This window comes from Etheostoma spectabile, unplaced genomic scaffold, assembly GCF_008692095.1.
Source record: "Etheostoma spectabile isolate EspeVRDwgs_2016 unplaced genomic scaffold, UIUC_Espe_1.0 scaffold352, whole genome shotgun sequence".
NCBI lineage: Eukaryota > Metazoa > Chordata > Actinopteri > Perciformes > Percidae > Etheostoma > Etheostoma spectabile.
The window spans coordinates 357,568-372,420 of NW_022605591.1; the positions used below are offsets into that span (position 1 = coordinate 357,568).

General features: G+C 42.0%; 1 protein-coding gene across 2 annotated transcripts in view; it reads right to left on the reverse strand.

The window, feature by feature from the left end:
* The window catches only part of si:ch73-335l21.1 (insulin receptor substrate 1-B), a 60,768-nt gene that overhangs the window by 18,275 nt on the left and 27,640 nt on the right, over window positions 1-14,853 (reverse strand). The window lies entirely within an intron of this gene.

Consider the following 14,853-nt stretch of genomic DNA (forward strand, 5'->3'; position numbering starts at 1 on the left):
GCTGCCTGTCTTGGCCAGGATACTCTTTAAAAAGAGATTTTCAATCTCAATGAGTCTCTTTCTGGTTAAATAAAGGTAAATAAAATAATCAAAATAAAACATCAGACATTTTAGCACACAGGTGTGCATTGCCAGGAAAATGTCACTACTGTTATAATTCAAAAAGATCAAGCCCAACCAATGCACACAAGTATTTCCTGGCCTTATTTGCACAGTTGATAGGATTAGCAGGAATGCAGATTTAATGATAAGCCATCTGCTCGTTTAACGACCCTTGTCGGGTGATTTTGGGCTATCCCAGGTGAAAGTCAACTATTGAGAGAGAAACCTAGTGATTCTGGTTCTAATGGTGGCACTGTGAGACACAACCACTGACAGCTGATTTAAGGGGTCAGCATACTTTAAATGACGTCTGAAATGCCCCCCCACCCACACCTTTCAAACCCTGGGATTTGTGGGGCCTGCATCAATTTTACCTAGCTCTCAAAGCTCCCATAAACTGAGTTATTTTGGACAAAGAAAGTTCACAATCATGAGAGAAACATTGTGAAATCTTAAGTTGTCAATTCAAAATAGTGGCAGTAGTTTGATCACGGCATTTATGCAATTTAGTGTTATCATAGTGGAACATATCATATCACAGCCTCAAGACATCAAAAAACATTAGCATGCCAGAGTTTTTTTTTGTTAGCCTTCTCTCAACTAGTTTGACAACATTTTTGGTATTGTTGACCAACAGGGCTTCTTCCATGCATGACTGTAAACATGCTAAGGCCTAAGATGGATGGTGTTGTTGGGGTTGACTTGCCTAGAAAAGGCGACGAGCTATAATTGGACGGACATACAAGCTGCCAAGAAATAAATTTTGCAAAATAAACTGTCTGACCCGACACAAATTCTGACGTGCCTTAAATCTGATATCATCCATTAATGAAAGCATGAGTGAAAAATGCAAAATTGTTGGCAACAAAATCAGGACCATGACTGTCTGTGAAGGTTCTCAGTCATCCAGATCTAAATTATCCAGGGTAATGATTAAAAATCAACAGCAACTGGACTTGGTTAAAGGTGCTTTGCAGACGTTTCGTCTCCCATCCCAATAACTTCTTCAATTCTGACCCTGACTATGACTATGACTATAAAGTCCATGCCCTTTAAACTGGGTTACCTTCTATCAGATGTGATGACTCACACCAAAGGCACTCAGGCTGCCGTCAGCCACAATAACAAATGCACAAAGCTGGTAAAGAGAACAGGCTAAGAGAGAGTTTCCTGCGTCTCTTTCCCTAAAATTTCCCAGCAGCGCTTGACTCTCTAATTGCACGAGGGTACTCTATATTTATGACCCTCCCTCCCTTTCTCTCTCTTCAGTTAGTCCTCTTCCTGGTGCAGTGAGCTATATTTAGCCCCCCTCAGCACAGACGGTGCCCGCCAGCCAGCCAAGCCATGGCGGCCTAAAGCAGAGCGGAGCAGCTCCCTCATTCAGTCGGCCAGCTCGAAAACAGCAACACAAACAATCAAGCCAGGCAACCAGAGGGAACAGAGGAGACAGGCTGGACACGCACTGGTGCACTGCCATGGACACACACAAACCACACACACAAAAAGGACACAGAGGAAGATACTATAATTATGCGGATGACATTCACTTAATGATGACCTTTCCCCAAAACACAGACATGGCAAATTATACAGGAAAACAACTCTCCAATGCCTCATGCTAATGCCCATGAACCACTTTATATGCAACTACACAGGATATGTTTCCATTCTAATCAAATATTGCTTTCTTGTTTTCCCTGCTTCCTCTTCCATCAGTCTGACCCTCCCTTGGCGGTATCTCCATTGATCTCCTTCATTTCCTTACATCGTTTCTCCATCTGTGGGCAAATTGATGTAATAATGACCGCAGTAAAGATAGTGTGAGTGTATGTGTGCTTTTCGTCCCCTTTCTCTGCCAGACTGTTTAAATCAAGAGGTTAGACAAGGCTATCTGCCTCTGCAGTCCGTGTCTAGCCAATAACTGTTTTCTAACCTCTTGTGTGTGTGTATGTGTGTTTGTGTGTGTGTGTGTGTGTGTAATTAGGAGAGTCTGGGTCTATGTGATGTCTCAATCGAGGGCAGCCTAAAATTGAATAAGCCACCGTGTTCTCTGGTTGTAAATTGAGTGTGTCAGTCTGTAATTTTTATTCTGCCCTGGCTCCCACAAGACACAAATCTGGTCTACACAACATAATAGGAGTCACTGAGTCCACTGGTCACTCAGTCAGTTTGAGTTCAATCATATTTTATTTTAACGGAGAGACGTGTACTAGATTTATTAGACCCCATCAAATGAAAACAGAAGCTGCAGAAAGATAAAAACAAAACAGCAGTATACTCAACCAACCTGCATAGGAACCAAAAGCGTGGTAGTGGTTCAGTGGTGGTTCTACAGGTTTTAAATGGAAAAAAGATAAATGACTGGAAATCCCCATGGTGTTTATTGCTATATCTCATCTAATCACAAGCACTTTATATGGCCCGAGGCAGAAAATGTGCTACTTCTTGGATGCATCAATCTATGCTGTACATTCAGGTAAAATTATGTGGTTTGAGAGATTTCTCTTCAGGGTTCCAACCTGCAGAGAAGTCTTTGTGCAAGATAGCAAATTCCTTCCAGTTTCAAGGGTGTAGTTTCAAAGCCAACTCTGACCTCTGACCTACATGCTGAGGGTAGCAAGGATCTTTTTCCTGGAAATAGTTATGGAATTATATTATTATTAGGATGTCAAATTCCCACTCAAACTGCTTTTCCACAATGGCAGCAATTTTTGTTGCCAGCGACTTTAGCTCTTGCAGTCTTTCAGTGCTGTTATTATACTTGCATTAAATCATTCAGTGGGTAAGTGGTACAACAGCAACATGAGCTGGGATTCAGCGTCAGGACAGCTGCAGCCACACTGAATGAACACTGGCAGACTGAAGCAGCAGGACAGCTCCTGTGTCAACTCATTTAATTTCTTCCAATGACGCCAGAAAGTCTGTCAGTTATGAAGATATAATGTTCGCTGTGTTTTCACAGCGCATGTGTATGATTTCACAGTAAGTACTTCTTTGTAAGTCATAAATCAGGCACCTACATATATGGATGACAATTAAACTGATACTCCACCTCACATCTGTGAGTCTCAAACACTTGCCTCTTGTGGGCTTCAAAGATGGTTGTAAAAAGTTTGATAATTGCTTCTTCATGCAGGGCGGCGGCAGTAGTCCATTTGTATTCAGAAGAGTTATGGGTTGCAATGACCCAGTTTCACGGTGAAAACAAAAGTATCGGAACATTCGTAGTAACTTAAAACAACCCATGCAGCCTGACCCACTTCTCTGTGTTCCTTGGGTAAGTCTCATTTAGTTCCAAATACTTGTTTTTACACCAAGAAATGTACTTTTATTTATTTAGCCAGAAATTGCTAAATACTTCCATTTCAGTCCTCATGCAGCAGGACCCTGTAGAAGCCCACTTCCTACCCTTCCATTGGTCAGACCAGCTCAAAACAAAGTCACTAATTGCATGCTTTGGGAAATTTAACAGACATTTTTCCCTATTTTCAGAGATTTTACAGAGAGAGAAAATAATCTGCAATGAAAATCATTCATGAATCTACAGCCTCGTCCCCGAAAACACAAGCTACAACCTCTTTTAAGTCTACAAGGAATGAGGGTTGGATCCTCAGCTAAAGTGGAGTGCAAGCTTTCACTCCTTTTGACTGTCAAGGTCGCTAACTCAGGAAGAATACATTTAACCTGTTTGATGAAATTCCAATTATGATATGATTGACAGAATGCAGTTGGCAGTGAAAAGTAGGTTGTGTGGCGTTTGAAAGACGAGTGCTGTCTCTCTCTCTCTCACTCACACACACACACACACACACACACACACACACACACACACACACACACACACACACACACACACACACACACACACACACAATTACCCAGGTGTGTAAGTGTGTGATGTACATACCCCAAAGGGTGTATGGTTGCATGGGGGGGAAAAACTCAGCAATGCAAGGTGTGTTCTCATGCAACAACACACCAGAGATTATGTTATGAAATCTCAAGAGAGCGATGGAGAAAGTGTGCGTGAGAAAAGGCCAAAAGCAATTTATACATGACATTAAAAGCTTTAACACATTAAATGTTGTAATTTCTGTCTGTGCTATGTCAGATTTTCTTTTGACATGATTGTAGAATGATTCAAGTGAAACACAGACGAGAGGCTGCAGGCTAGTTGCGTTGTGCAGCGCCACAGTGGGGGAGACTGGGTGGGTGTGTTATGGCACACAGAGGAGCTGGAATGTGTGGGGACAGGAAGAGACAGACAGAGCAGCAGTGCTGAGTGGTGGGAAAAAGGGGGGGAAAAGCACATTTGTGGGAGAACCACATTCACTGCCAACGTGCAGATTCACATCTGAGTATTTTTAGATCATCATTGAACAGAATCTGAACATCCAGTTCACATTTGTTATCCTGTTAGGTAATACTTAACTGTCAACAGGTTTGTAAACAGAAGACGTTTGTAATATTAAGAAACATAAATAGAAGCTGGGAGCACTGCTGGAAAGTTAGCTGAACCCTTCATTGGCCCGTGTACAGTATGTGTGTGTACCTGGAAGCTTTTGAAAATTCAACTCTCCAGGCATGTATGACTGAAAGGAAAAGTCAGATTCTCAGAAAGCATTTTTGTTTTATGTCATTGTAAACTAACTATATCTGGGTTTTGAACTGTTGGCTGGACAAAACAAGAGACTATTGATGATGACAGCTTAAGCTCTGGGAAAATGTGACAGGCTTCGTGATCAATTAATACGAAATCTTCAAATTAATTGATAATGAAAATAATCCTTAACCCCAGCCACTCTCTTCACTTCTCTGTGTACAGTGACAATTTACTCCGATATTGAAACTGTCATCTACATTCATGTTTAAAGAAACAACAAACATTTACTGTGTTAGTGGTGCATCTCAGCCTTCTGCCAACTAGCTCAGATAAGAAGGCAACTGGTTTTAAAGGGCCAAGAAAAACATTAAATGTCAAACATAAAACATATTTTTGCAAACAAATTAAAAATAAGTTTGGTAGACAAATGACTCCACTGTAGGTCCAAAAGTCAAATATGCATCTCAAGGGTGAAAAGATTTATTTTCTACTTTAAAACACATTGGATTTGTGTAAAAGCTGAAGCCTGTTTGATAAAAAAATTATTTTGTGGTTGTAAATATATAGTTTAAAACGCGGGCGTCCTTGCATAACAGAAACTGTCTACTGTACTAAAATCTGACATGGGCGTCCTGTCCCTGGACAAATGTGGGGAATGTTATTCTCTCTCTCCCTCACACACATTTCTATTGTTTGCTGACTCTGATTTCTCTCCGTTTCTATGCGCCGTGTCGCTCCAACAGTTCTGCCACTTTCTGCCAATGCTGTGGGATCTCCTGAACGCGCATGCATGCACGGACACATGCACGCACACCCCATCTTGACTGAAGTGATATATAGAGTGACAGCATAAGCAGGTGGGGACCCCACTCTGATTCTGAGTAAGGCTTTTTCCAGAATGTCTGATCACTCTGGCTCTTTGACGTGAACGGACAAACAAAATGAAACACAAGAAGCAGTTGCGCCATCTTTAAGAAAGGCTGCTGAGCAACTGAGTTGCTGTTGAGACATTTGTTTCTCGTCTTGCTTCACCCAAAACTGTCAGATCAGCATAATTCAAATAATAGTCAGATAATTGCTTTGTTTCCTTTAACAGGAATCTTTTCAGACTTTTTGAAAGTTTAACTTGTAAAAAGGAAGGCAAAACTTTCAGTTCAAGCTAGACAAGATGCGAAATATTCATCGGCAGGGATCATTTGGATTGGCTGTTCAGCTTGCACAAGAAGAAAACAAAAGAAAAAAGCAAAGTAAAGTAAAGAGTAAAGTAAAGAGTGCACACAGAGAAGGCTCTTCTCATTTTTCATCTTCATCTCATCTGATCGATCCAATACACATTGAGCTGTCAAAACTAGTCAAAAATGATGTTTCAACATTCCTTCCAAAGATGTTACATAGGTTTGAACTATTTCAGTATATATATATATATACACACAGAGATACATAACATATTTTTATAGGTGAATTTATTTCAACATAAACATTTATTTTAAAGGACCTACATACAAAAGCACATTGCTATTGACAGATGTGTGATAACTTTGTTTGGTATAAAAGTACGGTGGGTGGAATTAGCAAGCTAGCTAAGCCATCCATTAGCAGCGGGCTGATCGTGCGTATGTCGTTCAGCACTCAGCTTCCCCACCGCAGGGAGACTTCTTTGCAGAGAGAAGGGATGATATAGATGGACAAGCCAGCTAGCCGACTCCCGCGTCCGAGTGAGGCAGACTGTCTCTGGAGTGTTTTTGCAGAGTGAGGAGGTACAGAGAACAATTGACAAACCTTTGGATCATTAAAGTGCCAAGGGGGTGGGGGGCTGACAATGTGGAATCTGGTTTGTATTTGGAAATCCTGTCCCCTGTGTTTAGAAACTGACGCCAATCTGTGTTTCACAGCTCTGTGTGTGTGCACATGCCAGCTTCTGCTCCAGTCTGATGATGAATTGTGTAATTATTAATAGAGACAACCCTGACCTCGCACATACACACGCACACACACACACACACGCACGCACATGCACGCACACACACAGTTACATGTTGCTTCAATAGGGGCAGTGCAGATCTGTGTGTTCGGGAGTGTGATTGTGTGCCAACACTGTAATTGACTGTGCAGGCATTGCACATACGAGTGTAGGTGTAGAAGAGTGTCTGTATGTGTGCGCACACAAGACGATGTGTCTGACTCTGGTTTGACAGCCAGACTTGGTTAACATGCACCACAAATATTTAACTTCGAACCTTCTGGAGGATCCGCTAGTGATGCTTCTCGCCTTCTCCACGTCTCCACAGGAGAAAAAAAAACATTTATTAAAAGAGTCCTCTCCTTTTACTCTTCTAGCCTCCTCACCTCCCTCTATCCTTCACTGTCCTCCTTTGATACATTAGTCCAAAGTTTGCCTGACACATGGTAATACAGGGCTTTTTGGACCAGTCTGTTGTTTTTTTCTAATTACTCCTGCATACTGGAGTCAAAAGAAACTGAGGGTAAAAGGTGTCATCCCACCTGCATGATTTGCAAAATGTTTAGCTGTGATGTAAAGTACTTGTGATGTTTAGTGAATAGGCTCCTTGAAACTGCACTGTACATGTGGTTTGTCGGAAATAAATAAAGATGGCTTGAAACATAAAAATAACTTCAGAAAAAAACAAACAGGCAACTTAAACAGAGACGAGGATGCAAGTTCCAGATGGCACAATTACAGGACTCGCTGGTTGTGTGCATAATGTATGAGTCAATGCACCGCAAGCCGTTGGAAAGGTGTGTGTGTGTGTGTGTAAGTGTGTGGAGAGCTGGGCAGTGAGGCGACAGTGGTAGCTGGCTTAGGTCATGGCTGCATATTACTAAAGCTTATGACTGCACAAGAAATACACACACATCATGCAAAGAGACATGAAGTATAGCAACGTGGTATTTCTCACTGTAACAACACTCATTCTCCATCACACGTGTATTAAGTAAGATCCCTGCGGACATGAAGTCCCTGCGTCATGTAAATGAGCAGTATGATGACGCACGGCCATTCACTCGCTCTGTGTGTGTTGTTTTGTACGGGAGGTGATGATTCATATTCAGGTTCTGCTGGAGTCCAAAAAGCCCCCAGCTCCACCATCATGAGGGGAAGAACACGCTGTCATCACCTCGTTCGGACGCGGCAAAGCGTACAACACGTGCTGATGACGACCACTCGTTCAAACCTACAAACACACACACGTGTCGCGTATAACTGGTCAACTTTCTTTTAGTTCCTCTGGATGATAACTGGTCATTTACAGTAATATATACAGTATATATATTTTTTAATTTACAGATATTGTGTGTGCCACCACCACACCCCACCTGACCCTCCATCTCGTCTTATGTCTATTTCTACTTGTTTGTTTTTGACAATATGTGACTAATAAGTAGGAAGGAGAGCTGTGCACATTTCATTTCCTCTCCTATGTCAAGTCGAGTCTTTTAATGCTCCACTTAGGCGCTGTGATGCCTGCAGCGGAGAAGAACATTGTGTTAACCGCTGTGGAGAGGTGTAGTGTGGGGGTTATAATTGTAGATTTCAGAGATAGTCTCTGTTTAGGCAACAGAAACAGAACATCGAGTTTCCGTAAAGCCTAACAAGCAATGTTGTGTGTAACGCGTTACAAAGTAATGTAACTACTTTTTCAGGTAAGAAGTAGTGTAATGTGTTACTACATAAAATTTGGTAACAAAACGTAGTTCCTTTTTCAATTTGCCGCAAAGTTACTTTTCCCATTTGACAGCAACACTGCCTTCTCAGCTGCGCGCTCACATTCATTTTTATGTCTTTAGTAAAAGTGATACTAGGCCTAGAAAGTGTTTGGAGGGTGGTGTTGTTAGCCTTACCAAAACCCATGTATGGATAAAACTGTTTGTTTGTCTGCTTTGACGTAAGACACAAACGTTAGCATGCCTGTCAAACTACCTACAGTATTAACCTAGCTTTATTTCCAAAGGCGGAGGAAGGGGCATGTCATTTGCTAACATTATTTTGTGAGGTTAGAAGTTGCGTCAGAAAAAATCTTGTTCAGGACAGGAACATCCACCTTGTGGGAGCTAAGATGCTAGGGTAATGAGAGCTGAAGAAAAATAAAGTCAATATTAGCTTTTGTGTGAAATTGATGACCAATTGTTTCAAAAATCAACACTGCTGTTAGTTCTACCACTGAGGTCCGGTTCAGGGTGCTGACGTAGAGGTGAGGTGAGGCAGCACTCTAAAGGTTAACGACCATTCTCAGGCCAATGATGGCAGTGGTGAGCAAACATCACGGCTCCTTCATTCGATCTGCACTGATGAGTTGCATAAGGCGGATTGAGGGACTGTTTGTTCTTTCTCTCAATCACCACATAAAAGATATCAATGATCTTGACCATGGAAAGTGTTTGGGAGGGGGGCTGTATGTTGAGTTTTGTATATATTTGCACGTAGATGGCTAAAGGAAGGGTGTGTGTGCGCATGTGTATTTGTGTGTTTGTGTGTGTGTGTGTGCGAGAGGTACAGTCGGGGGGGTCAATCTAAAACTCTCTGTCCACGTGTCCAGATTGGAAAATGTACTGTAGTCCATGTACTTTCTCTGAACTGAAATTCTTGACTCTCTGTCAGTTTGGCTTTCTGACCACATTGAACAGAGCTGCAGAAAACGTGGACCCTGGTCGATGTGTCACGATTAGGTAACTGAAATGTAGGCTGTGTGTGTTTAATCTATAGCTTTCCTCTAGGCAGTATGAGTTCAGCAATCTGTATGATGTTGAAAGATGGCATTTTTTCCAAACTCAAGCCCCATATTGCAGGATCTGTTGGCCAAAGCTACAATTAACTAGTGTTCAATTTGCATTTTCACATCTTACTGCATGACAACTCCAGGTTATTGCTGTCACAAACTCATAACCTTTGACTCTTTCGACCCTCAACCATCATGACAGGTTATTATGAACATCTGCAAGCAAACTACTTCTGGTTTTACATCAAGTAAAAGTCTGATTGGTCAGCATTCCTATACAATACTAGGTTTACTGTACTCAAAATAGTGGTTAAGAGGCTAAAGAGTCCATTCTATGAGCTGTGACCTACAACTGTCACTGGTACATTTCTTTATTCATTTATTATCAAAATGAATTATAGATCAGTATGCTAAAATGTGATTGGTGGTCTGTCTGCAAGCTGTGTTAATTACAGTCAAGGTATAAATTGCTACAGTAAACAGAAGAAATACTAGAACAAAAGTACATACTACAGTAATTTGTATGTAAAACGTGAAACAATATGTTATTAAAAAACAGTTGGCTTTCATTAGGCACAATTCCAACAGTCTAGTCAATTTAAGGCATCACTGGCAAAGCCTGAGTGAGAAAACAGAGATTTCATGGCCACACATCTGGGAATAACTTGACTCCTCTGAATGTGTCTTAACTGGATTCTCACCCTGTTATCGCACTTCAGTTAAACCCAAGATCAACGCTGACCTCCACTCATTCCTTGCACCTCTTCCATCTGATCCATCCGGTCTCAGCACAGCTTAAGATGCACACACAACCACCCACCCAAATATGTACTTAAATCACAAACAGCCACATAAACCAACAATATTATACCCTGACAGAAGTACACACACATGTACGCAGCCTCCCTGTGAGAAGTGGCTCGTTAGTAGACGTAATCGGCTTAGTGCTCTCCAATGCCCACCGGCACTAAGCTCTTTACAGACAAACCCAGTTAGAGAAGTAGCAGCTGACAATGCCGTGGCCCCAGATCCAATGAGACACACACACAGTCAGACACACACACGTCATTGGCGGCTGTGGCTCAGTGGTAGAGCGGGTTGCTTGCTGCCAATGGAAGGTTGGTGGTTCGATCCCTGCCCCTGCAGTCATTGTCGAAGTGTCCTGGGCAAGACACTGAACCCCGAGTTGCCCCGGTGCTGCGCATCGGAGTGTGAATGTGTATGAATGTTTATCTGATGAGCAGGTGGCACCTTGTACGGCAGCCCCGGCCACAGTGTATGATGTGTGTGAATGGTGAATGTTTCCTGTAGATGTAAAAGCGCTTTGAGCAGTGTGTTAAGACTGGAAAAGCGCTATATAAATACAGCACATTTACATTTACATCATTGTGAAGACGTGGGGAGAAATACTGTAGCAGTGTTGACATCAAGACAATCACCTGAGACAGAGCAGAGATGTGTGTGTGTGTGAGTGTGAGTGTGTGTGTGGGTGTGTGTGAGAGGAAATTTGTATGTGAGAAAGAGAAAGACTAAAAAGGTAGGAGGCTGGGAAACAAACAAACACAGAGTGAGAAGAACACAAAACTCAAATAAAACAAAAAGAAGCTGAAATTTTTTCAGGGGAGTGTGTGACGAGGAGGAAAAGGAGGAGGGACAAAAGCAGACAAATAAGAAGTTGAGTATGTGAAACACTCCCTCCTCCTCCTCCTCCTCATGCCCTTAGTAACCCCAATAGTTTGGTGGGTGGCGGCTCAGTTCTTTTAGGCAGCGCCCAACGCTCTCTGAGCCCAGCATACATCCCATACCTCTGCGCACAATCAGCGCTCTGTAGCCAGGATCACACTCATACAGGGAGCTGGCACGCTGCCAAGCTAACTCAAAAACACTCTGAGGCATGTAAAGACACACACAGAAGATAGAGTAAAGGTAGTTAATGTCAAGGCAATCTGTCAGTCCACCACTTTGGTCTCAACTGAAATATCTTGCAAGGAAATTTGGTGCAGATATCCACAATAACCAGAAAATGAATCCTATTGACTTTGGTCATCCCCTGGCTCTACCTCTTGTGACACATGAGGTTCACATATGTGATTTTGAGTAAAATATCAAAAAGATCTAAAAAAGATTTTGGATTTCTCATTCTACTTTTGATGTGCACCCACAGTATGCATTATGCAGTACAGTAAAAAGAGCTACATTTCGGCTTTAGCAGGTGTCTCAGACTCGGTGAAGGAACAAGCTGAAACAACATGCTGTGTGGCAGCAATTTCTTCCACCAGACATGCCTTGTAAGTTATCTATCCTGTTATCCACTCAAATTATATCTGTATATCATATCTGATTGATGGCCTCGTTCAACAGCGACCAGACAAGATGTTCATTCATTAAATCATTCATTCTCGCAAGCAGAAAACACCTTGTACACAAACTCGTCTCACACACCTAGGTGAAAGCTCCTTAATTTGTAGAACATTATTATGAGAAAGGAGAAGAAAATAGTCTGGCGTAAAAGTAAAAAAAACTAACAAAAAGTCCACAAAGAAAAAGATAAAAAACAGAAAGAGGAGGACAAGAAAGAGAGGTTTGGAGTGTGGAATACAGAGGCATGGCGGGGCAGAGGGGCTTTTTTTCAAGCAGAAGGAGCAAAAAAGTATTGACAAAAGAGTGTGGAGTTTGTGGAGTGTGTAGAGTGTGTGTGTATGTGTGTGTTTGTGTTAGGCAAGAAGAGCCAGATCAGTAAAGGTAAATTTGGCCATTAGTTGAGGAGCTTTTGGCTGATCCCTGCTTCCTGAACGGTTATTGGCTCGGATGATCTGTCTCAGCTTTTCTCATTAAGAGCAACACAGCCTCGAAACTGTGTGTATGTTTGCTTTCATGCACAGAAATCGACTTTTTAATGCAACTAAAGAGCTCTGAATTGAAAAGCAAGCAGGCACAGGTAATCAAATGCTTCTCTGTCACATACAATGACAAGTCCAATGGTTAAAGTCGTCATGGCACCACACACACACACACACACACACACACACACACACACACACACACACACACACACACACACACACACACACACACACACACACACATTTAGTCTGTCCGGCGGCGCCTCTTTGACTGACCAAGCTGCCAATACAATTCATTCCCCTGCCGCTGTGTTCTTGTGTACGCCAAATGCATGTAAATAGGGCACTAGTCAGTCAAAACATGACTAGAGTACTGAGTCATAAGCCAAGCTTTTACAACCTAATTATCATGCTCTTGGTCGGGCAGCTTACCAGACAAGCACGCACGCACGCACGCACGCACGCAGATGCTCCCTAATGCATTAAATCACTTCATAAATGTGAATCTCATACAGGTGGTTTTGGTCCTACAAGAATTAAAAATACTGGAGGGAAATTATTACTGCTTACTTTATGAAAGTTTTTTTTGTTTTGTTTTGTTAATTGGATGCATTTTTACAAATTGTATTCCTTTTTTTCCTTTCACAAATTTCGTATACTTTTGTTGTTTGTATTGTTTGTACTTGGTATTGATACTAATGACCTTTCTAGTGAAATGTACTGCTGTATTTGCCGCTAGTGTTATTTTTGAAAAGTTTGTTTTTTTAACTGTAAAATGTCAATTTCAGTACGCACATTCTAATATTCAAATCTAAGGGATTCTTATCAAGAATGTGTTTATGTGAAAATAAATAACATTTCCAGATCGTACATTTAGCAATGATGTGGTGATTAGAACTGCCAAACATTTCCTTGTTTTAGATTGTTTATTTGGGTTTTAGACTGTTCAGACGTCACATTTACAGACCAAACAACTAAATCGGAACAACCAAGATAACCAAGAAAATAATCAGCAGACAAACCTGTTAAACTCTCAAATATTTACAGTGGGGCTTGAAAGTTTGGGCACCCCAGGTAAGATTTTGTATTCATGTGCATAAAGAAGCCAAGAACAGATGGAAAAATCTCCGAAAGGCATCAAATGAGAGATTAGACATTCGTATAATATGTCACAAAAAGTTTTAAGATTTTATTTCCATCATTTACACTTTCAAAATAACAGAAAACAAAAAAATGGCGTCTGCAAAAGTTTGAGCACCCTGCAGAGTTTATAGCATGCACTGCCCCCTTTGGCAAGTATCACAGCTTGGAAATGCTTCTTGTAGCCAGCCAAGAGTCTTTCAATTCTTGTTTGAGGTATCTTTGCCCATTCTTCCTTCCAAGAGTCTTCCAGTTCTTTGAGATTTCTGGGCTTTCTGTCACGCACTGCTCTTTTAAGGTCTATCAAACCTTAAAATCAAACCTATCAAACCAGACCTCAACATTAATTATGTTGAGGTCAGAAGATTGTGAAGGCCACAGCAAAACCTTCAGTTTACGCCTCCACCGTGGTTTTTGAGGTGTGTTTAGGATCATTATCCATTTGTAGAAGCCATCCTCTCTTTAACTTCAGCTTTTTCACAGATGGCGTCAAGTTAGGTTCCAAAATTTGCTGAAATTTTATTGAATTTGTTTTTCCTTCTACTCGTGAAATGTTCCCTGTGCCACTGGCTGCAATACAACCCCAAAGCATGATCGATAACCCCCCATGCTTAACAGTTGGACAGAGGTTCTTTTCATTAAACTCTGTTTACTCTCCCTAACCGTACGTTCACACCGCCACCGACTTGAGCGTCTAAAGTTACCGGAAGTCATTCATTTTCAATGGAAGCCGGCTTCTCTCAGCTGCAAGGATCGGCAAATCTGTCGGCGTCGCGTTTTGGGCGTTTTGAGCGTGTTGAGCGTCAATCAGAAAGTTGACATTTTTCAACTTTATGGTAATGAGCTATGACGCGGTTCAGCGGCTAACGCCAGCCCAATCGGAATATAGACGTCCTTCACGCTGGTGTCCTGGAGAAACATACGATGTAATCTTTTGTTCACCAAAACATTAATTCTGAGGACAAGCTCATAATCGCCGTTGCTGGGTTACCTTTCGTTTATAATATAACGTTGTTTGTACATAGGAACAAGTTAACGACCTGCCGGTCACATCGCTCACAGTGAAGTCCGGCACAGGTCACTAGATAGTCCGGCGGCTGCTTGCTCTGCCTGCATGCCGCTATGGCTCAGCGGCTAACGAACGAGCTAACTGTAACAGACCCGTTGCGACCAATTAATACAACTTCTGGCATATATAGTAATTTTAAAGGTTTCTAGTGTCCGTGTATTGGCCGTGGCTGCGTGCGCTTTCCGGTGAAACGAAAACGCGCCACGTCAGAGAGGCCAAAGCGTCACAAAGCTTCCCGTACTTTTTGACAAGGCGTCCTGGCGGGGCGGCCAGAGCTTTTTTGCAGCTCAAGTCGGTGGCGGTGTGTACGTACGGTAACCCTAACCCGCTGTGGGGTTGTTTGACTACCTCAGCAACCTC